The sequence below is a fragment of the Elephas maximus genome, chromosome 4 (genome assembly GCF_024166365.1).
Source record: "Elephas maximus indicus isolate mEleMax1 chromosome 4, mEleMax1 primary haplotype, whole genome shotgun sequence".
NCBI classification, from domain to species: domain Eukaryota; kingdom Metazoa; phylum Chordata; class Mammalia; order Proboscidea; family Elephantidae; genus Elephas; species Elephas maximus.
In genome coordinates, this window is record NC_064822.1 from 30,899,830 (window position 1) to 30,922,885 (window position 23,056).

General features: G+C 39.6%; 1 protein-coding gene across 2 annotated transcripts in view; it reads left to right on the forward strand.

The window, feature by feature from the left end:
• ARHGAP21 (Rho GTPase activating protein 21) overlaps window positions 1–23,056 on the forward strand; it is a 284,877-nt gene that overhangs the window by 45,062 nt on the left and 216,759 nt on the right. The window contains exon 1 of one of the 2 annotated variants that reach the window (XM_049881818.1): window positions 3,797–3,941. The exons of the other annotated variant lie outside the window; for it this stretch is intronic. The gene's annotated coding sequence lies outside the window, so the exon portion shown is untranslated. Of the gene's footprint in view, window positions 1–3,796; window positions 3,942–23,056 lie in introns of those variants that run through there. 2 annotated transcript variants of the gene reach the window in all.

The following is a 23,056-nucleotide window of genomic DNA, read 5'->3' on the forward strand; positions in this document are numbered from 1 at the left end:
AAATCCAAATATTTGAATTTTAGAGTAAACCGATGTAGTCTAACATTCTTGACGTGGTTGTGTGAGCTCTGTAAGTTTTAAACTGACATATCAACCAAAGCAGAAGAAAAAAGCAGTTGAGATATGAATGAAATGGATTAAAATTTAAAAGGCTTCACTTCCACGCCTTGCAATTATTTTGGAAGTCAGAGGGATATAAAAAATAAATGAAATTAGACACTTCTGTGGCAATTGTCAGTAACACAAATTCAGGCTTCAGCTACAGCAGCTGGACAACAAAGGGACAGTTCCTCACGTTCAAGGTCAGCTCACCAGGGGTTTCTTTCCCTAAATCAGTCACTGGGAAGAACAGTGCGTTTCCCCTTCTCCCACCTCTCTTGTACTAGTAATGGAATCAAAACGGTTTTGAATATTGACAATAAGGAACGAGAACTTAAGCTGACGCTTCTCAGTAAGGAGGCTTGGAAAGCCTAACCCCGTATTTCTCTTTACTATAAGAATTCTTTCCTGCATATCACACCTTTTTCTTTCAAAACATTTTTCACATTTGCTCACTCATTTTTTAAATCAAAGTCAGGAATGATTTATTATCCCATTTCTAGCCTCTTTTTACAAAGGGAAAAACAACAAGGGAGAGCGGACGGAAACAAACAAATGAGGCGGGGGTAGGGGAACAAAAATAAAAGCAAATGGGTTTGAGGATAGAAAGACCTGATTTTGACTCCCAGAGTTTCCAATTTCTAGTTCCGTAACTTTGGCAAGATCCTTAGCTTCTTTGATCTTCACTTTTCCTCCCTGTTAAGTGGAAATAGTGCCTACCTCACAGCTTTCTCCTGACAAGTCCGTCAGATACCACACGTGTTACAGATTGAATTATATCTTTCCCCTTCCCACCCCCAAACAAAGCTATGTTGAAGTGCTAACCCTGCACCTGTAAATTTGACCTTATTAGAAAATAAGGTATTTAAAGATGTTATCAGTTAACATGAGGTCATGGTGGAGTAGGATGGGTCCTGATCCCATATGTCTGCTGTCCTTATAAAAGAAGAGAAGATACCCATAGAGAGAGGAAGGACACCAGGTGAAGCTGCAGCTGCAAGCCAGGAAACACTTGGAGCCACCAGAAACAGGGTGAGAAGCATGAAACAGTTTCTTTCTCAGAATCTCAAAAGGCCGACACCCTTGTCTTAGAATCTCAGCCTCCAAAACTATGAGATAATAAATTTATATTCTTTAAAGCCACTTGCTTTGTGGTATTTTGTTACTGCAGGCCTAGGAAACCAATACAACACTCAAGAATTCCTGGCACATAGTAGGCTCTTAGAAATCTTAGTTTCTTCCTTAGGCCAAGGGAAGATTGACAGGAGAACCGGACATCTTTGGACTACCCCACCAGCTCAGTTTACTCTCTCTTAGCTGACTGGCGTTGCTGGCATTTTCCAGTGGGCTGATTATGGCTCCCTCTCTGTCCTGGCTGATACAGCCTCCCTTCTGTAAGTTTCCCTCTTTCCCTCACTCATATTTTTTTACCCCTGTCATGGAAACTTGAAACCAGTTGAACCCAAGTCTTGGCAACCCCGTGTGTCAGAGAACTGTGCTCCATAGAGTTTTCAATAGCTGATTTTTCAGAAGCAGCTCGTCAGACCTTTCTTCCAACATGCCCCTGGTGGACTCGAGCCTCCAATTTTTTGGTTAGCAACTGAGCAAATGGTAACCTTTGGCACCACCAGGAACTTCCATGGAAATTTAGGACAGAAAAAGTTTCAGGAAGAGGTTAACCCTGTAAGACCCCAGGCCTTTTGTCTACTACAACACGCTCCTATCATTTTTGCCTACAATTAAAGATTTTAAAAGTAGAAAACCACCAGGAAATTTGCCTTTTAAACGTGTCTGCCTTAGAAAGGGGGTAGTAATAATGATAGTGTTAAAGTGCAGAACTATATATCCATACTCTCAGCCTTTTCTCTGAATTTGAAGATCCATTTAGCTTTTCCAAAACCTGTTGCCTCATTTGTTTAAAATGAGATGTTTGAGTGAGATTATTTGTGTATTTTCTCACTCTTTATGTACTTTCCATTTTTCATTTTCATAAAAGGGGATAACAATACCTCTTGTATAAAGTTATATGAGGCTTAAATGAGATGAAACATACAGAAGGCATAAATCTCAATTCACATGTCCAGGTGTTAAAAAAATCTTTTTTTTTAAATCACCTCGTCTCTGAGCCCTTAACCCTCTGGGTTGGTAGTAAATCTAACTTTGAACCTTCTTGAGGGTTTCTCACTCATAACCCAGATGAAGTTCCAGGGCCTTATGTACTACCAAGGCATAGTGGGAAATGGGAATGCATGGGTGGAGTAGGGGCATCTTGTCTGCCTATGGCTGAGACAGTCATTGCCCTCACCCATACTGGCTTCCAGGCACTTTCCCTGCCATGCTTGGGATACCGAATCTTTTTATTAGTCTGAGAGGTCCAGAGCCGGAGGTCACTTTTCCTCTCCGAGGTCTTACCCTGTCCCAGGTCACTGCCAAGAAGCAGATCTCATTCTCCATTATACTGGGACCCGTTTCTTCTCATCACCTTCAGGAAATCCCCAGCTGCTATTCATGGCAGGAGAGCTCTGCATGGTCTGGTTCACACCTACTTCTCCAGCCCTTCTCCTGTAACATGTGTCCTCCATGCCAGCCATGCCAAAGAGCTACCTGCAGCTCACCTAGTCCACCATGCTTTATTGCTTTGTGTTTGCCCTTTCCTCTGCCTAGAACACCTTCCCACGTCCTCCTCCCCAACCTAATTCAGCTGTTATTCATTCTAAGTTCACTTGTCACCTCATTCAATAAGCCTTTTATGCTGTCTCAGATGCTGAACTACCATGACACTCATTCCATTTTATTGTAATGGCCTGGGTGTATGTCTGTTTTCACTACTCACGCAACAGTGATCGGAGTTTCACCTCTGTAACTCCAGCCCCTGGCATGTGACTGCCACATAGCAAGCACCCAGTGTAAGTTTGTTAAGTACATTTTCCTGTCAGCAACAGCTCCTCCCCCTGTGCTCACCTAAGAACCCTGCCCTGTGCACTTGAATCCATGGCAACACTGTCCACGTTAGCGATACTACTGGGGTATTGACATGACCATCAGGTGACCACAGGTTTAAATGAATGACATGCTGCCCTCTCTCCAACCTCCTAACTACAGAACCAGAAACGAATCTTAGTGGCCAGCCACTCCAACCTCCCGTTTCATGCAGGACTTGCCTTAACAGATGATCATTCGGTCTCTGCTTAAATAATCCCTAATGATTTTCTATTAAATCAAGTTGTGTTTTCTTGTGGAAGGCACTAGCATGAGGGTTAGGCATTACCAAGAAGACATCTTGGTATTCAGGAGCCGATTCACTCTGTTGGTGAGGATAAGATGAACCAGAACAGGCAGAATGGAGAGAAAGGGGTTATTCTTTCAGTGGAGTTTATTTTCCTTTTAGATTACAGCCCAGGTGAAAAGGATGCTTGACTCCTCTAATCTTGTGGGCTGTGTCCTGTGGGTTGGCTTTGGCTGGAATCCTACAGGTGAAATGATTACAGCCCTCTGCTCAGTCTGCTAGGAGCCTTTGTTATCTCCCCAGCAAGTTTTGGACTCTTGCAGTTTGGGGAGAAGAAAAAAAGAGGCAAGGACAGTGGCTCTTTGTGTCTCTCAAAGGCAGCTCTGTTTCCTCTGGTTGGCACAGCCCCTGGACAACGTGCTGCCCTTCATGCGAGATTGTTCTACTGCCCTGATGCATGGGCTGCACCGTGCCAGTCCTCATGCAGGAGGGCAATGCTGTGTGTCCCTTGTGATGTGAGGACGACTTGTAAAGAAGCAAATGGAACTAGCTTCCTGATGAAGTCTGTGAATAATTCATGATCTCCTCTTCTCAGGTAACCGGGATGCAAGTTTAGGTGAGCGCTTCCTTTTACTAGATTTATTTGACTCCAATTACCTAGGATTCAACAGTGGTCCGAACTTAGAAGTGGATGTTCTGAGAATCTATTTTACAGTTCTTTTATTTAGATTTATTTTCAATGTTGGAAGTCAATGAATATCTTAGCTTTTTTAGACATCTGTTAGTGCAATTTGAACTACCAGAGTGATTCTACATTAGTCATTCATTTATATGCTTAACAAACGTTTATAGAGGACCAACTCTGTGCCAGATACCATACTAGGTACTGAGTATCCCAAAAGGAAGTTTGTAGATAAGGGATCAAACAATTACCATTCGCTAGGATAAGTAGGAGCCCTGGTGCTACAGCAGTCAAGAGCTTGGCTGCTAACCAAAAGGTGGACAGTTCAAATACACCAGCCAGTCCTCGGAAACCCTATGGGGCAGTTCTACTGTGTCCTATAGGGTCACTGTAAGTCGGAATTGACAACATGGGTTTTTTTTTTTGGTTTTTTGGTTTTAGGATAAGTAACCACCACCTCTCAGTTTGCCATACTGTGGTGGCTTGCATGTTGCTGTGATGCTGGCCAGCTATCCCACTGGTACTTCAAATGCCAGCAGAATCACACATAGTAGACAGGTTTTAGAAGAGCTTCCAGACTAAGACACACTAGGAAGAAAAGCCTCGTGATCTACTTCTGAAAATTAGCCAATGAAAATCCTATGGATCACAACAGAATATCGTCTAATGTGGTGCTGAAAGATGAGCCTTCTATGTTGGAAGGCACTCAAAATACACAATGGCCTCAATATTGGGCTCAAACATACCAACAATCATGAAGATGGTGCAGGACCAGGCAAGGTTTCATCCTGTTATACATAAGGCCACCATGAGTCAGAGGTGACTTGATGACAACTAACAACAGGATTAAGTAACAAAGAAGCACTGTGTACCATGAAAGCCCAGAAAAAGAAGTCATGGAACCCAGCTAATGGAGGTTTTGAAATGGAGGTGGTAACTCTGTTGTCATGGTGGACAAACAGGAGTCAGCCAGGGGCTGACCATGAGGAAGGGCATACAGCATGTGAAGCTAGTGAAGAAGTAAGACACTTTCATGGCACCAAAATTAATTCAGAGTGGCTGAGTGTACACTGTATATTGGGGGAGTAGATGGAGATATTGATGGAAATACAGGCAGAGGAAAAATTTTGAAAACAATCCTTGGGTGCCATTTGGATTTCAGATTTTATCTTAAGGTAAGTGGAAGCTCTGGAAAGATCTTCACTGGATGACAGTATCATCAGGCACAGTGTACAGACCGTGAGTCAGGACAGTAAGATAATCCCGCATGAAAGGCAGCCTGTCATCAGTGGGTGACTGATGAATGAATGGTTATTCCCTCTGAGAAAAGAGGAAATGTAATCCCTCTTTCAGGGAATTTCATATTAGATTTTCTGGTACTCAAAGACCACTCTTCTTTTAGTCTTATATTTTCAGGCTAAACATCCTTAGTTCCTTCAACTATTTCTCATGTGACATGATTTCCAATATCCCCACCATCTACTAATTTATTCTCATTTGCACTGTTCCTCTGATTAAAACATGGTCCTGAGAACTAAACGCAAAGCTTCATGTGAGCGCTGACCTCAGAAAGGATTCTCAGGACTCTTCATCTGATTACTCTTCAACGAAGTTTCACCTGGTTGTTTTGGCAAACACTTTGCACTGATGACTAACATTGTGCTCATAGGAAATTAAAATATTTTCCATATGTTCTACTTTTAAACAATATCTCCTTCCACAAAAATAAAATAAATTTAAAAATCTCTGCCCTATCCGGTACATACAGTTTACATATTTTAGACTCAAGTGTTGGGCTTTACATTTAGTTTTTTTAAACCTCAACTTGTTTTATTGGGCCCAGTGTTGCAGCAGCTGATTAAGGCCGTATTAGCTACATCTTCCAGCCTCATGTCATCTGCAAACATGATCACTGTCCCATCAAAGTCCTAATTCAAACCACTAGTAGAAATGTTTAACAGGCCACATTGCTATGGCATACCAAACTAGAAACTTTTCCTAGGTCAGTGTTTTCCAAACTGTGGTGGTGATCCTTTAGTGGGTCATGAAACAATTTAGTGAGTTCAAATCAGCATTTTAAAAAAACAGGTTGGACTAGAACCTGTCAGATTGTATTGCATGTAGTAAAGACAAGCTCTATTTTATGACCCTATTGTTTTCAGTCATGCACACCCACAATTTATTAATCAATTATATTCTACAGCACAATCATAGATACAAATGATATTGTCATATGTATCATGTACTAAAATTGGAGAATATTGTACTACTTTAAAACATTAAACAGACTCACATAGAACAGAACTGAGAGCCCACTGTCACATTTCTAACTCTTGACTTTTTTAAAACTACCAACTCCCATTGTTTGACAATCAGACAACTCTTATCCTTTGAGAAGTATTTTTGCAGCTGTAATCTAGAGTATTCCAGGGTATCTGAATTGCTTCAGGATCATTGTAGAGGCTCTGGCCCTCTAATCCCAGTTCAAACAGCTAAACTCCACTGCCTCCTATTTTCATATGCTGTGGTCGCTAAGAGTCGGAATTGACTCGATGGCAGTGGTTTTCATTTGGTTTTTGGTGGTGCTATATAAGATCTTATTTGGGGACCTAGTAGGGGGAAGGAGCCCTGGTGACACAGTGGTTGAGAGTTATGGTGAGCTACAGCTGCTAACCAAAAGGTCAGTGGTTTGAACGGTCAGTGGTTTGAATCCACCTACTGCTTCTTGGAAACTCTGTGGGGCAGTTCTACTCTGTCCTATAAGGTCGCTATGAGTCGGAGTCGACTTGACGGTGACAGGTTTGGGTTTTTGTTGGAGTAGGGGGTCACGTTTCCTCTAGCTTCAAAAAATAAAAGGTTGGAGTCAAACAAAGACCATGCTTCCTAATAAAAGTGATTAGAAAATTTCTTTGACTTATTAAGTATGCATACAGAGAATTTATTGGCAGGCCAGCAAAGTTTTGCCTAACATTTATGTTAGGATCCATGACTACTTTTTTCCTTCTGCTCATCCTAAGAAATATATTTTTCTGGATTCTAATGTTAGTGTGTGGATTATCAGTAAATTTGCAAGTTATGCTTCTAAAATCAACAAATATTCCAGTTGTTGGTATGAATAGTTCCCACAAACTCTCTTTGCACGTAATGGTCTTTGGTCTTATAACTAGTTCTTTTGTCAAACGTGGTGTGATAGTCATTAACCATGTTCACAAATATTCCTATTCTCCTCCTTCCAGGCTCATGTTAGAATTGCATTTCTCTACTCTTTAGAAGTGACTCATGGCCCTGGGACTTTTTTGACCAATGAAATGAAAACTGAAAGTGATATGTGTCACTTCTGGGTTAAAAAAAAAATTGTTGTTGAGTTGTCTCTGACTCATAGAGACCTCATGTGTGTCAGAGTAGAACTGTGCCCCATAGGGATTTCAATGGCTGATTTTTCAGAAGTAGATTGCCATGCTTTTCTTCAAGTCCACTTCTGGGTGGACTTGAGCCTCCAAACTTTTGGTTAGCAGCCAAGTGTGTTTACCATTTGTACCACTCAGGGACTCCCACCTCTAGGTGGAGGTATTTAATTGCCAGAGCTAGGTACTATAGCACTCCCTTCCTCCCACCATATTGATTGTTGTCTTTGTGTGCCACTGAGTCATTCCTACTCAGCACAACCTTATGGAACAAAGTAGAACTGCTCCATAGGGTTTCCTAGGTTGAAATCTTATGGGAGCAAATCACCAAGTCTTTTCTTCCATGGAGCAGCTGGTGGGTTTGAACCACCGACCTTTCAGTTAACAGCTGAGCACTTAACCACTGCACTACCAGGGCTCCTTGTCATATTGATTAGGGAAGTACTAGTGACAAGCAAGGCCTCCTTGCTTACCCAGGCTAGACATGTAGCATGAGTGAAAAACAAACCATAGTTGTGTTAAGCCCCTGAGGTTTGGGATTTGTTTGTAACTAAAATATAAACTTGTCCATCCTGACTAATTTGTGATTTTTCATACACATATTTTCCTATACTTTAAGCGTATTTATTCTTTGTTTTGTGTCTTTGTTTCTATAGTGATGAATCTTGATTATTCTTCTTACATTTATTCATACTGTTTATTGAGCTGTAATAATCCTCTCTTCTGATTTTCCAGTGGCTTTTTTTTCCTGTGAAAGTCACATTGCAAGAATCTTTCTTGAATGAATATCAATAGTGGGGTACGTGGAAGTCATATTTTTTTCATTATATTTGGCAAAGAAAAAATATACTTCTTTTTAGAGGCCTCCACCCTTCAGCTGCAACTCATTACTGTCTACCTAAATGCACTAAACTAGCCAGAAAGCAAATGTTTCCCATTACAAATGACATTTATCAGCTAGTCTCAGGAATAAGTCTCCTTCAAAATTGATCTAGTTTGGAGGTAACAGTTATGACTCACTACTGGATCTCTCAGTACTTTCAAAGTAAAAAAAAAGGCAATGGATGATATGATTAACATTGACCTCTTGCATCTACAAAGTAAAAGGATTTGTAGTTGGAAAATATGGCCTTGGTGATAGAAGTGATGCAGGAGATCACATGATAGAATTTTGCAAGATTAACGACTTATTCATTGGAAGTACCACTTTCAACAACATAAACAGTGACTATACACATGCACTTTGCTGGATGGAATACACAGGAATCAAATTGACTACATCTGACGACGGAGAAGCTCAGTATCATCAGTCAGAACAAGACCAGAGGCCAACAGCAGAACAGACCATCAATTGCTTATATGCAAGTTCAAGCTGAAGCTGAAGAAAATTAGAACAAGTCCCTAAGAGCCAAAGTACAACCTTGAGTATATCCCACCTAAATTTAGAGACCATCTCAAGAATAAATTTGACACATTGAACACTAATGACTGAAAACCAAACAAGTTACGGGACAACCTCAAGGACATCATACATTAAGAAAGCAAAAGGTCAAACTAACTCCAAGTGGATCAAAGACCTAAACATAAAGACTAAAACGATAAAGATCATGGAAGAAAAAATAGGGACAACCCTAGGAGCCCTAATACAAGGCATAAACAGAATACAAAACATTACCAAAAATGATGAAGAGAAACCCGATAACTGGGAGCTCCTAAAAATCAAACACCTATGCTCATCTAAAGACTTCATCAAAAGAGGAAAAAGACCACCTACAGACTGGGAAAGAATTTTCAGCTATGACATCTCCGACCAGCGCCTGATCTCTAAAATCTACATGATTCTGTCAAAACTCAACCACAAAAAGACAAACAACCCAATCAAGAAGTGGGCAAAGGATATGAACACACATTTCACTAAAGAAGATATTCAGGCAGCCAACAGATACATGAGAAAATGCTCTCGATCATTAGCCATTAGAGAAATGCAAATTAAAACTACGATGAGATTCCATCTCACACCAACAAGGCTGGCATTAATCCAAAAAACACAAAATAATAAATGTTGGAGAGGCTGCGGAGAGATTGGAACTCTTATACACTGCTGGTGGGAATGTAAAATGGTACAACCACTTTGGAAATCTATCTGGCATTATCTTAAACAGTTAGAAATAGAACTACCATACAACCCAGAAATCCCACTCCTCGGAATATACCCTAGAGATACAAGAGCCTTCACACAAACAGATATATGCTCACCCATGTTTATTGCAGCTCTGTTTACAATAGCAAAAAGTTGGAAGCAACCAAGGTGTCCATCAACGGATGAATGGGTAAATAAATTGTGGTATATTCACACAATGGAATACTACTCATCGATAAAGAACAGTGACGAATCTGTGAAACATTTCATAACATGGAGGAACCTGCAAGGCATTATGCTGAGCAAAATTAGTCAGAGGCAAAAGGACAAATATTGTATAAGACCACTATTATAAGATCTTGAGAAATAGTAAAAACTGAGAAGAACACATTCTTTTGTGGTTACGAAGGGAGGAGGGAGGGAGGAAGAGGGTTTTTTATTGATTAATCAGTAGATAAGAAATGCTTTGGGTGAAGGGAAAGACAACACTCAATACATGGAAGGTCAGCTCAATTGGACTGGACCAAAAGCATAGAAGTTTCCGGGATAAAATGAATGCTTCAAAGGTCAGCGGAGCAGGGGCGGGGGTCTGGGGAACATGGTTTGAGGGGACTTCTAAGTCAATGGGCAAAATAATTCTATCATGAAAACATTCTACATCCCACTTTGAAATGTGGCATCTGGGGTCTTAAATACTAACAAGCGGCCATCTAAGATGCATCAATTGGTCTCAACCCACCTGGAGCAAAGGAAAATGAAGAACACCAAGGTCACACGACAACTAAAAGCCCAAGAGACAGAAAGAGCCACATGAACCAGAGACCTACATCATCCTGAGACCAGAAGAACTAGTTGGTGCCTGGCCACGATGACTGCCCTGACAGGGAGCACAACAGAGGACCCCTGAGGGAACAGGAGATCAGTGGGATGCAGACCCCAAATTCTCATAAAAAGATCATACTTAATGGTCTGACTGTGACTAGAGGAATCCCGGTGGCCATGCTCCCCAGACCTTCTGTTGGCACAGGACAGGAACCATCCCCGAAGACAACTCATCAGACACGAAAGGGACTGGTCAGTGGGTGGGAGAGAGATGCTGATGAAGAGTGAGCTAATTATATCAGGTGGACACTTGAGAGTGTGTTGGCAACTCTTGTCTGGAGGGGGGATGGGAGGATAGAGAGAGAGGGAAGCAGGCAAAATTGTCAAGAAAGGAGAGACTGAAAGGGCTGACTCAATAGGGGGAGAGCAAGTGGGAGTATGGAGTAAGATGTATGTAAACTTATATGTGACAGACTGATTGGATTTGTAACCGTTCACTTGAAGCTTAATAAAAGTTAATAAAAAAAAAACAGAAAGAAAGCAAAAGGTCATTAAAAACACAGAAAAGAAAAAAAAAGACCAAAATGGATGCCAGAAGAGACTCAAAAACTAGCTCTAGAATGTAGAGTTAAAAAAAAAAAAGAGTAGCTAAAGCAAAAGGAAAAAATGATGAAGTAAAAGAGCTGAAAGAAGATTTTAAAGGGAGTCTCGAGAAGACAAAGTATTATAATAAAATGTGCAAAGACCTGGAGTTAGAAAACCAAAAGGGAAGAACACACTCCACATTTCTCTAGCTGAAAGACTGAAATAAAACATCAAGCCTCGAGTTGTAATTCTGAAGGATTCTGTGGGCAAAATACTGAATGACACAGGAAGCATCAAAAGAAGATGGAAGGAATACACAGAGTCACTATATCAAAAAGAATTGATTGACGTTCCACCATTTCAGGAGGTAGTATATGATCAAGAACTGCAGGTACTGAAGGAAGGAGTCTAAGCTGCACTGAAGGCCTTGGTGAGAAACAAGGCCCCAGGAATCGACAGAATACTAGTTGAGATGTTTCAACAACAGGTGCAATACTGGAAGAGCTCATTCATCTATGCCAAGAAATTCGGAAGACAGCTACCTGGCCAACCAGCTAGAAGAGATCCATATTCATGCCCATTCCAAAAAAAGGTGATCCAACAGAATGCAGAAATTACCAAATAATATCATTAATATCACACACAGGTAAAATTATGCTGAAGATAATTCAGCAGTACATTGACAGGGAACTGCCAGAAATTCAAGCTGGATTCAGAAGAGGACGTGGAACCAGGGATAACATTGCTGATGTCAGGTAGATCTTGGGTGAAAGCAGAGAATACCAGAAAATGTTTACCTGTTTTTTATTGACTATGCAAAGGCATCCTGCTGTGTGTATCATAACAAATTATGGATAACATTATAAAGAATGGGAATTCCAGAGCACTTAATTGTGCTCATGTAGAACCTGTACATAGAACAAGAGGCAGTCATCGAAACGGAACAAGGGGATACTGTGTAGTTTAAAATCAGGAAAGGTGTGCATCAGGGTTGTATCCTTCTACCATGCTTATTCAGTCTGTATGCTGAGCAAACAATCTGAGAAGACAGACTGTATGAAGAAGAATTCAGCATCAGGATTGAAGGAAGGCTCATTAACAACCTGAGATATGTAGATGATACAACCTTGTTTGCCGAAAATGAAGAGGACTTGAAGCACTTACTGATGAAAATCAAAGACCACAGCCTTCAATATGGATTACACCTCAACATAAAGAAAACACAAATCCTCACAATTGGACCAATAAGCAACATCTTGATAGGTGGAGGACAGATTCACGTCAAGGATTTTGTTTTGCATGGATCCACAATCAACATCCATGGAAGCAGCCGTCCAGAAATCAAAGGACACATTGCATTGGACAAATCTGCTGCAATAGACCTCTTTAAAAAGTTAAAAATCAAATATGTGACCTTGAGGACTAAGGTGTGCCTGACGCAAGCCATGGTATTTTCAATCACCTCACATGCGTGAGAAAGCTGGACAGTGGATAAGGAAGACTGAAGAAGAATTTCGGTGTTGGCAAAGAATAATGAATATACCATGGACTTCCAAAAGAATGAACAAATCTCCTTCGAAGAAGAACAGCCAGAAATCTCCTTAGAAGCGAGGATGGTGAGCTTCTTATGTACTTTGAACATATTATCAGGATGAACCAGTCCCTGGAGAAGAACATCATGCTTGGTAAAGGGTCAGTGAAAAAGAGAGACCCTCAACTGAGTGGATTGACACAGTGGCTGCAACAATGGGCTCAAACATAGCAAAGATTTTGAGGATGGCATAGGACTGAGCAGTGTTTCGTTCTGTTGTACATAGCATTGCTATGAGTTGGAACCACCTCGAAGGCACCAACAGCAACTGCATCTTTGGTACATATGTATTACCTAGCATTTATTTTTCTAGTAAGACATTTTTTGCCTAGCAGTATCAGAATGCCTCCCTGAACATGTCTAGTATCCTTTCATTTGTATTAAGGCTTTATATTTTGAAATTTTTCAATGAAATATTCATTATTATGTTTTTTAATCTGTTATTTTATTTTGCACTGTTTCTCATAAATTGTTAAAAAATTTCAAAAAAATATCATTCAGATTTTAAACATGATTAAAATATAGGAAGCCCCCAGCTTACAAGTGGGTTGTGTTCTAAAAACTTGTAGTCTGTCTTTTGGAGCTGGGGAGACATTACCCAGAAATAGTTCTAAAACTCATGATTACTTCCTATCTTTGCTGCCCAAAGCCAATTTAACCCCTAAAGCAATTGAAACATGTAGGTTTTTTGTTTTGGTTTGGTTTCATTTATTTTTGGTGGATCATCTTGGAAGTCTAATCACTGTTTATAACAATGTTTGGAAAAGCCAATTCTCTTGCACCAAAAAGAGGCATGTATTGATTTGGAGAAAACATCTAGACCCGTAAGCTATCTTATGAGAAGGGAAGGAATGTGGCAGCCCTAGCAGCACGTCCTTTCCTCTCTTACCACCTTGGAAACAATGGACTGCTAAAACATATTTTTCTTAAAAAAGAGTATGAAAGTGTAGCAACTTTTCCCCCTTCTTCAGGTAATTGGGTTGAGTGTCTTTCAACATCTGGCATGACTTAGAATAGATGGCAACACAACAAGATCATTACAACATCAGATACTTTTAATTTGAGAATGCTCATTCTTAATTTCATACAGTGGTTTAAAAGACACTTGAAATAGATCCATGTAGGAAGAATGTAAGGCAAACCTAACTTAAATGGGGTTTCATTGTCTCATTCTGATTTTCCAATTGTAAAGTATTGATCACAGTTGTAGTAGGAATTTTAATCAAATTATAACTTTTAATGAGGTGATACAACTACAAAACCCACACTCAAACCAGTTCATCCCTACAGTGCCAGGGAAAGAAGGGTTAGAATGATTTCCAAACTCCAAAATTTGGTGATGCAGTACAAATAGTATCTGTTTCTTTTATGATAAATTATAGGTATCCTGGTGTCCTGACATCCTGCCCCAAAGATGAACAAACTCAGGGTTGGCAAGTTTTTAGGCATGGTTTGCTCCATTTTGTAAGCAATAATATGGCAGCCCTTGGACAGGATACAGAAGTAAACGGGATAATCTGGTTACCCAGTAAGGAATTTACACAAAGATTCTGACTTTGATCATAGTAATACAGTACCATTAACTCAAGGAAAAGTTTTGTTTTTGTTTTTTTGCTGCTTTTTTTTTTTTAAGAACAAAAAGAAATAAGAAAAGTATCAAATCAGTGTTTGATACTTTGAAATCTTTTAGAAACAGGGATGCTCCAGACACTCAGTAACAACGACAGCAAAAGTCTTCCCATTGCTTCTTGAGGAGTGAAACTATTGCCAACAGTGAGATCCTCTTGAGAAGATGATCTTATTACTGAAAGACTGCCTAGAGAATAAATAGGATTTTCTCTGAGCTGCCAGTATTAACCTGTTTGCTAACCGAAATGGAGAATGCCAAGCAGCTTGAAAACTCCAAGAGATGGTGAAGCCAAATACAGAGCAGTGTAGGAGAGTGGAAAGGAACCTGGGTTTTCAGCCAGGAGGCCTTGGTTTTCATTTAATTTCTCTTATATACTAACCTCCTGATCATTTTGATGCCTGGGACTTAGTTTACCCCTTTGCAACTCTATCTTACTGGATTACCTGCTCTGTCAACCCTCTCCAAACTTTAATGTGCCCACCTCCCAGTGACTTAGTGCTGGTCTACTCAGTCAACTGTACCAGAAAACCAGTTGCCCTAGAGTTGACTCCGACTTGTAACGGCCCTGTGTGTGTCAGAGTAACACCATGCCCCATAGGGTTTCCAGTGGCTGATTTTTTGAAAGTAGATTTCCAGGCCTTTCTGGGCTGACTGGAACCTCCAGCCTTTTGGTTAGCAGCCAAGGACTCCCAGTCAGATATAGGCATCTTTAAATACTGACAGGTGGACAACAAGGAGCCTTGGTGGTGCAGGAGGTTAAGTGCTCAGCTGCTAACTGAAAGGTTGGTGGTTCAAACCCACGAGCTGCTCTGTGGGAGAAAAGACTTGGTGATCTACTCCCCTAAAGATTTCAGCCTAGGAAACCCTATGGGGCAGTTCTACTCTGTCCTATAAGGTCACAATGAGTAGGAATGAGTCAGTGGCACACAAAAACAGCAACAATCAATATGACAGGAGGAAAGGAGTGCTATAGTATCTAGCTCTGAGAACTAGAAGTGGGAGACCCTGGCTGGAGCAAATGGTTAATCTGCTTGGCTGCTAACCAAAAAGTTGGAGGTTCGGGTCCACCCACAGATGCCTTGGAAGAAAGGCCTGGTAGTCTACTTCTGAAAAATCAGCCATTGAAACCCTATGGAGCACCATTCTACTCTGACACACATGGGTTGCCCTGAGTCGGAGGCAACTTGACTACTGGTTTATTCCAAGGCCAGCACAGTTTCCACTCCAAATTATTCTGTTCTAACATGGCTGAAGTCCACCGAATACTTTGAATGCAGGTTACACTGAAAGAAATATATCACTGGGTAAGTATCATAGAAGGTGCAAAACTGTTTGGATACAACCCTGTAATAGAAATTCAATTTCAAAAGCTTTGCCTAGTCCCAAGGAAGAGGACAGTGAATAGATATCTTCTTGGCAATGTACTGTAGGAGCTTGGGGAATTCAGTTAACTTCCTCTAGTTAAGCTTTTATTCCACATTTCTCCCTCTGATGCCCACCATGCAAGTGAGTGTAAGAGCCACCACACATACCAACCATCAACGTTTCTAAAGCTCTTTGACACTCTAGACTAGAGGGTACTATTTAGAGTAAAGCATTCCTTTGTCAGTGTCGCTTAAAGAAGAAGCAAATGGTGCCAAGAGTCAACAAATACATTTCTCTTGAGTCTTTGCTCTTAGTTTTTAAAACATGTGATAGCTGGAGTTTTATTACTTTAAATTTCTAAGGGTTATAAAAATGTAGAGAAGAGGAATGCCCGAGCCTTCTCCTTTCCCAAATATAAATATACAAAAGAAAACTCCACACAAATCTGTTTACAATTTAGAACCAAAAAAAAAAAAAAACTGTAAAAGTCATGGAGATGAGTCCAGAATGTCCACGCCAGTTTTAAGGCAGCTGGCCTTTGGGTTGCTAAGAGTGTTTATTTTTTCCTTTCTTTTCTGAAACCATAGTTGCTACAGAATCTCAGGAACAGAACTGCACTGAATCTACGGAACGACTTTGTTCCATCAAACCTCAGTCACCAAACTGTGATTAAATGGCTGTGAAAAGTGCAACAGCCCAAGATTTCTAAAATGTCACATATTTGCAATTTGACCAAAATGGAATCAAGCCTCTGGACTTGTCTCATTACTTTTTGGCAAGGGAAAAGTGAATATCCATGGAAATGCTCTTAAATTGTCCTTGCTTTTTTCTGAAAAAAATGATATTTATAAATTTTAATCCTAGGGAAAGGTGTCAGCATACCCACTGACTCACAAAGAAGAATCAACCCACCCAAAACGTTGACATTAATTACCATTATGCTCTGAGGTAGTGGTAGACAACTAAACCATTTTAGAACATATTCTCACCTTTATTAACTGCCTAATAAAGAGGTCTCTCTATCCCTCAAACTGGCTCCCCTCTTTTTATGCAGTCTAAGCACCAGGGCTTTTAGGATAATAACTGCAACTTTTCTCCTAACAAAATGAACCAGCCCCTCTGGACTAATGGAAAGTGATTTAATGACCCTTGATTAGGATGAGGTCAGTTCTTCCTACATAGAAATGGCTGTCATAGATATGAAGATGACAACAGCACATATTATTGGCCCACATTAGTCCCTTATTTAAGACAGCAACCAAGTACATTAGCCTAAGTACTTCCAATGTCTGTCTGCTTTGAGTTAAAAATGTAAATTAGTAAGTCAGAATTCTTTCAACCTTTCCTCTGCCTCTGGTCACACACATGTGCCTTTCAGGATGAGCATTTGACAACCTTGGGACAGTAGGCATACAGTTTCGGGGCTATAGAGAACTATAGTGTACTCATAAAATGCTACTGATCTTTGTGTTTTTTTGTATAACTTTCAGATAGTATCACTAGACTAAGTAAGTGAATACATATATGGGTCTGTAATAAAGTTTAAACCTAAGGAAATACGTTGTTGTTGTTAGGTGCCATCGAGTTGGTCCTGACTCCTAGCAACCCTACGCACAACGGAACGAAAACACTGTCTGGTCCTGCGCCATCCTCACAATCATTATGCTTGAGCTCAATGTTGCAGCCACTGTGTTAATCCACCTTGTTGAGTGTCTTCCTCTTTCCCACCAACCCTGTACTTTGACAAGCATGATGTCCTTCTCCAGGGACTGATCCCTCCTGACAACATGTCCAAAGTATGTAAGACACAGTCTCACCATCCTTGCTTCTAAGGAGCATTCTGGTAAAGAAGTATACAGCATGTTTAATTTATTTACAGAATTTGGTAAAGAAAATTTGACATGCTTCTTAGTTGGTATCTCTTGTCCTAATGGAAAAGAAAGCCCCCGATGATGTTTTTTAGTTGTGTTCTTGCAACAAGCAACGCCCAATATTGCAAACAAAGATTTTGAGTCTTTACTCCTTGTAAGTCATTGACAAGATATCAGCTACTAATATCAGCCTTTATACTGGCAGAATCTAAGGCAAATGTTTATACAGGTTTCCTAGGGAAATTAAACAACAATGAGATGAGTTAACAACAGAATATAGGTTTTAGAAGAGATACATTTTTCTGAAGAACATTAGAGTAGGATACAGAATGGTGTTGCCAGAGAATGTCAGAGATCAGAAACTTTGGCGGTGAAGATTCAGTTCTGCTATTTCATATCTGCATGGCCCTCAGAAAGCCACTTGGTTTCTTCATCTATAAAATGGGGACGAAAATGCCTTAATGAATCATTTTTAAAAATCAAGTCAAGTAATTCAAGTTACCTTGAAGATTGTTAGTGACTTGATGATCAAATCCATAGGCCTTTTCTCATTCTTCATGCTATTTAATTTTTCTATACACTCTATTAATTAACTACAAACTCTTTCCTTTTATAACACTCTCTCAGCTCTACTCCTAACTCTAAAAAGCTTTCATTATCCATATCCCTTGGTGAATTGCTCCTGCCTCTTAAAATTAATGCCTCAGAGTTGTCCCTGGGTTTCTTCTCTGCTCTGTCTACATCTCTCTCAGTAATTTCATCAGTTCCCTAGGACTCACTAACCCCTTTAAGTGGATGATTCTCATGTCTATGTCTCTAATCTACAACTCTGTTCTGAGAGACAAACCAATGGTTCCAACTGCCTAGGTAATAGATCCACCTAGAAAACTCACTGGTGTTTGACACTCAAGATTGACAGCTTCCTCCCTAAACCAGCTCTTCCTATTATTTCTATGAGTTGTACCACTTTTCTCTCAATTTCCCACTGTCAAATGTCAGGTACATCATTGATTTCTCTCTTTTCTAATCAATTATTTCTATAATTTATAGGTTTTCCCTCTACAGAATCTTTTTTTCCATTTCCTTTCAATTCCTCTGCCACCACCATGATTTGGGCCACACAGGAGTGTCTAACCTATTAAAACCTAACTGCTCTCGTTTCTACTCTCCTCTCTAATTCACTCACTAGGTGCTGTCAGAAAAATGCCCCTAAAACAGAACGATGGCCATATCATTCTCCTCAATCAAACACGTTGAAGAACTCTCAACTGCACATGGAATTAAGTTCAGACTTTTTGGTTCCATTCATTCATTCAATCAATGAATACTGTGAAATGCAGGAAATATAACAATGAGCAGAACAGGCGTAATTCCTGCCCTCACTGAGTTTTCAGTTTAGTGTGGAAGGAAGACGTCTCACGAACAGATAAACAGAAAGTTAATCACAGTTGTGAATGCTTTACCAAGGAAAAATAAAGGTTATTTCCAAGGACTAACGTGGTCTGGGTAATCAGGACAGGCTTCCTTAAGAAGTTTTATGTCTGTAACATATATGTTGAGACTTTATTTTCCTCAAATCCTCTATTCGCAATAAACCTTTCATTAGGTTGAACTAAGAATCATTGATTATGCCTCCTTCTGTGCTTTGTTCGTGCTGTAGCTTTTACTTATATATTCTACCTGTCCTTCAAATCCTTCGAATCTCCTCATCTCCATGCATCTTCTTTTTATTCATTTCCCCAATCAGCTATGAATTCCTTCTCCCTTAACCCACCATATCACTTTTATGTTTAGGTCTCTTCAGATGTGTGTGTGTAAATGATCCAATAATCATGTTAAAACCATAACTGTTGGCAGGATACAAGGTCAATATACAAAAACCAATTGTATTCCTAAGTAATAGAAACAAGCAATCGGAAATTTAAACTTTTAAAATCCATTTAATATAGTATCAAAAAATGAAAAAGACTTCTGGCCAAGATGGAGAAATAGGAACTGATTTGTCTTCTGTCCATAAACAATCAAAATATATATATATATATACACACACACACACACACACAAATTATATAAACACTGGACATCAGACAGTGACTAGTGATCTCTGAAATATAGAAGACAAGATGACCACTACAATTTCCAGCTTACTAGTTTGAGAGGGATCCTAGGCTACAGCATACAGAAAGGGAAACCAGGAGAAATTCTGTCGACTTCTTAAATTGAGACTATTAAAATGACAGTCTGTGGAAACCAGCAGGAGAGGGTAATGGAGGGGAAAGAATTACACAAGACAAGTCCAGAGGTTTACACAAGGTCCCCCCCAAGTGTTTATCAGAGTATTTATCAATAGATGTGAATGAGGAAACTGCTGGATACTGGGAAAAGATCCATTTAAAAAGGTTGGAAGGAACAGTACCTAGTGCACATACAGGGCCAGGAATAGTGCCTGTTCTCACCAGCACGTCTGGAAAAATATCATAACTCATGGAGCATTGGGAAGGGTATGCAGAAGAGTTTTGCCACAATAGTGGGAATTAGCCCTAGACTGAGCACTGCTCCAGTTCTGCCTAACAAAACTTAAAAGCAACACACGAAAGAATCAAACTGTTTCCAAGTAAACTAACTGCACCCCAGGACAATGTTCGAGAATATTTGTAGCAATATAAAATATCCAGAACCCAACAAGATAAAATTTACTATGTCTGGCATCCAATTCAAACTTGCAAGGTATAAAGTAAGCAGGAAAATAGGACTCATAACAGGGGGGAAAAAACCACCAATTCAAATCAGTCCAGAACTGACATAGATGTTAGAATTAGCAGACAAGGGCATTAATGCACTTATTATAACTGCATTCTATAGGTTCAAAAAAATTACAGAGAGATGTGGAAGATATAAAAAAGACGCAAACTGAACTTCTAGAAGTGAAAAATACAATATATAAGTTGTAAAAACTCTGGATAGAGTTAATGACACATTAGACATTGCAGAAGAAAAGATTTGTGAACTTGAAGATATAGCAATAGAAAGAAACTGTACAGCATGAAAGAAAAAGAAAAAATAATTTTACAAAATGAAAAAAAGCATCAAGGAACTGATATAGGTATGCTTGGTGTCCCCAAAGAAGATAAGAGAGAGGGCAGAAAAAATATTTAAAGAAATAATGGCCCTAAATTTTCCATATATGATGAAAATTATACACCCACAGATTCAGTAGAAGTTTATGTTACAAATAACAGAGTTTTAAATTATATGAGGCAAAAACTAATAGATCTGCAAGGAGGAATAGACAAATGCTCAACTATAGTCACAGAACAGTAGAGACAAGTATGAATATAGATGCAAAAATTTTAAACAAAATTTTATCAAATTAAATTCAACACTACATTAAAAGCATCATGTCCAAGTGAGGTTTATTCCAGAAATGCAAGGATGGTTTGACATTTAAAAACCAATCAATGTAATTTACCACATTAAAAAAGAAAAACCATGTAATCATCTCAGTAGACACAGAAAGCTCATCTGAAAAAATTCAACATCCATTCCTGATAAAAATTCTCAACAAAAATCCTATAGCTAATATCACACCTAGTGCTGAAACAGAGAATGCTTCCTCTCTAAAATCAGGAACAAGACAAGAACGTCTACTCTTACCACTTCTACTTAAGTTTGTACTGGCATTTATAACCAGCACAATAAGACAGGGGGAAAGGCGTCCATATTGGAAAGAAGTAAAACTATCTATTCACAGATGACATTATAGTCCATATAGAAAATCCGACGGAATCAATGAAACAGAATGGACGGTCCACAAATAGATCCACATATATACTACCAGTGAATATTCACAAAGCTTCCAATATAATTTAAAGGGGAAAAGAAAACTTCTCTACGAATGGCCCAGAATAACTGGGTAAACATAAGGGGAAAAAAAACCTTCACTGCTATCTTAAGTCACACACAAAAATTAATTTGAGCTGGAACTATAAAGCTCTTAGAAGAAAACATCAGAGAATATTTTCATGACCTTAAGATAGGCAAAGATTTCATAAAGGGGACACACACACACAAAAAAACACCTTAGGAGAAAAAATTTGATAAATTTGTCTTTATAAAAAATTTAAAACTACATTCCTCAAAAGACATCAGTTAGAAAACGTAAAGAGAAGTCACAGTTTAGGAAGTCAGAGACTCTCTCTCTCTCTCTCTCTCTGTGTGTGTGTGTGTGTAGGCATATATGACTTGTATCAAAAATAGGTTGCATAAAGAATAACTACAAATCAATATTAAAGATAAACGACCCAATTTTTTAATCGGGCAAACATCTTGAACAGACACGTCACAAAAGAATATCTGGAATGACAAATAAGCACGTGCAAAGGTGCCCGACATTATTAACTAACAAAGAAATGCAAATTGAAACCACAATGAGATACAATTTAACACTCACACGATTATTAAAATTAAAAAGATCGACAATATCAAATGTTCGTGAGGTGTGAGCTACTGGAACTCTCCTACCAGAGTAAAATGATGTAAGCACGTTGGAAAAATGTAAGTTTTTTGATAAAATTAAACATGTGATCTAGCAATTCCTCTCCTCGGTATTTACCCAAGAGAAATAAAAACATGTCCATAAAAAGACTTGTACAAGAAAACTCTAACTCAAAAAGGAAGACCACACTTGTTGGCCTGACCGAGACTGGAGAAACTCTGAGAGTATGGCCCCCAGACACCCTTTCAGCTCAGTAATGAAGTCACTCCTGAGGTTCACCCTTCAGCCAAAGATTGGACAGGCCCATAAAACAAAACAAGACTAAAGGGGCACACCAGTCCAGGGGCAGGGACTAGAATGCAGGAAGGGACAGGAAAGCTGGTAATAGGGAACCCAAAACTGAGGAGGGAGAGCGTTGACATGACAGGGGGTTGTTAACCAATATCATAAAACAGTATGTGTACTAACTGTTTAATGAGAAGCTAGTTTGTTCTGTAAACCTTCATCTAAAGTACAGTTTAAAAAAAAGACTCGTACAAGAATGTGTTGTTGTTGTTAGGTGTCGTCGAGTTGGTTCTGAGTCATAGCGGCCCTATTTACAATAGAACTAAACGCTGCTGGGTCTTGCGCTATCCTCACAATCGTTATGCTTGAGCCCATTGTTGCAGCTACTGTGTGAATCCATCTCGTTGAGGGTATTCCTGTCTTTTGCTGACCTTCTAATTTACCAAGCATGATGTCCTTCTCCAGGGACTGGTCCCTCCTGAAAACATGTCCCAAGGATGTGAGATGAACTCTTGCCATCCTTGCTTCTAAGGAACATTCTGGCTATACTTCTTCCAAGACAAACTTGTTTGTTCTTCTGGCAGTCCATGGTATATTCGATATTCTTCACCAACACCATAACTCAAAGGCATCAGTTCTTCCGTCTTCCTTATTCATTGTTCAGCTTTCAGATGCATATGAGGTGATTGAAAACACCATGGCTTGGGTCAGGTGCACATAAATCCTCAAGGTGACATCTGTGCTTATTGAACACTTGAAAGAGGTCTTTTGCAGCAGATTTGCCCAAAGCAATGTGTCCTTTGATTTCTAGACTACTGCTTCCATGGGTGTTGATTGTGGAGTAAAATAAAACGCTTGGCA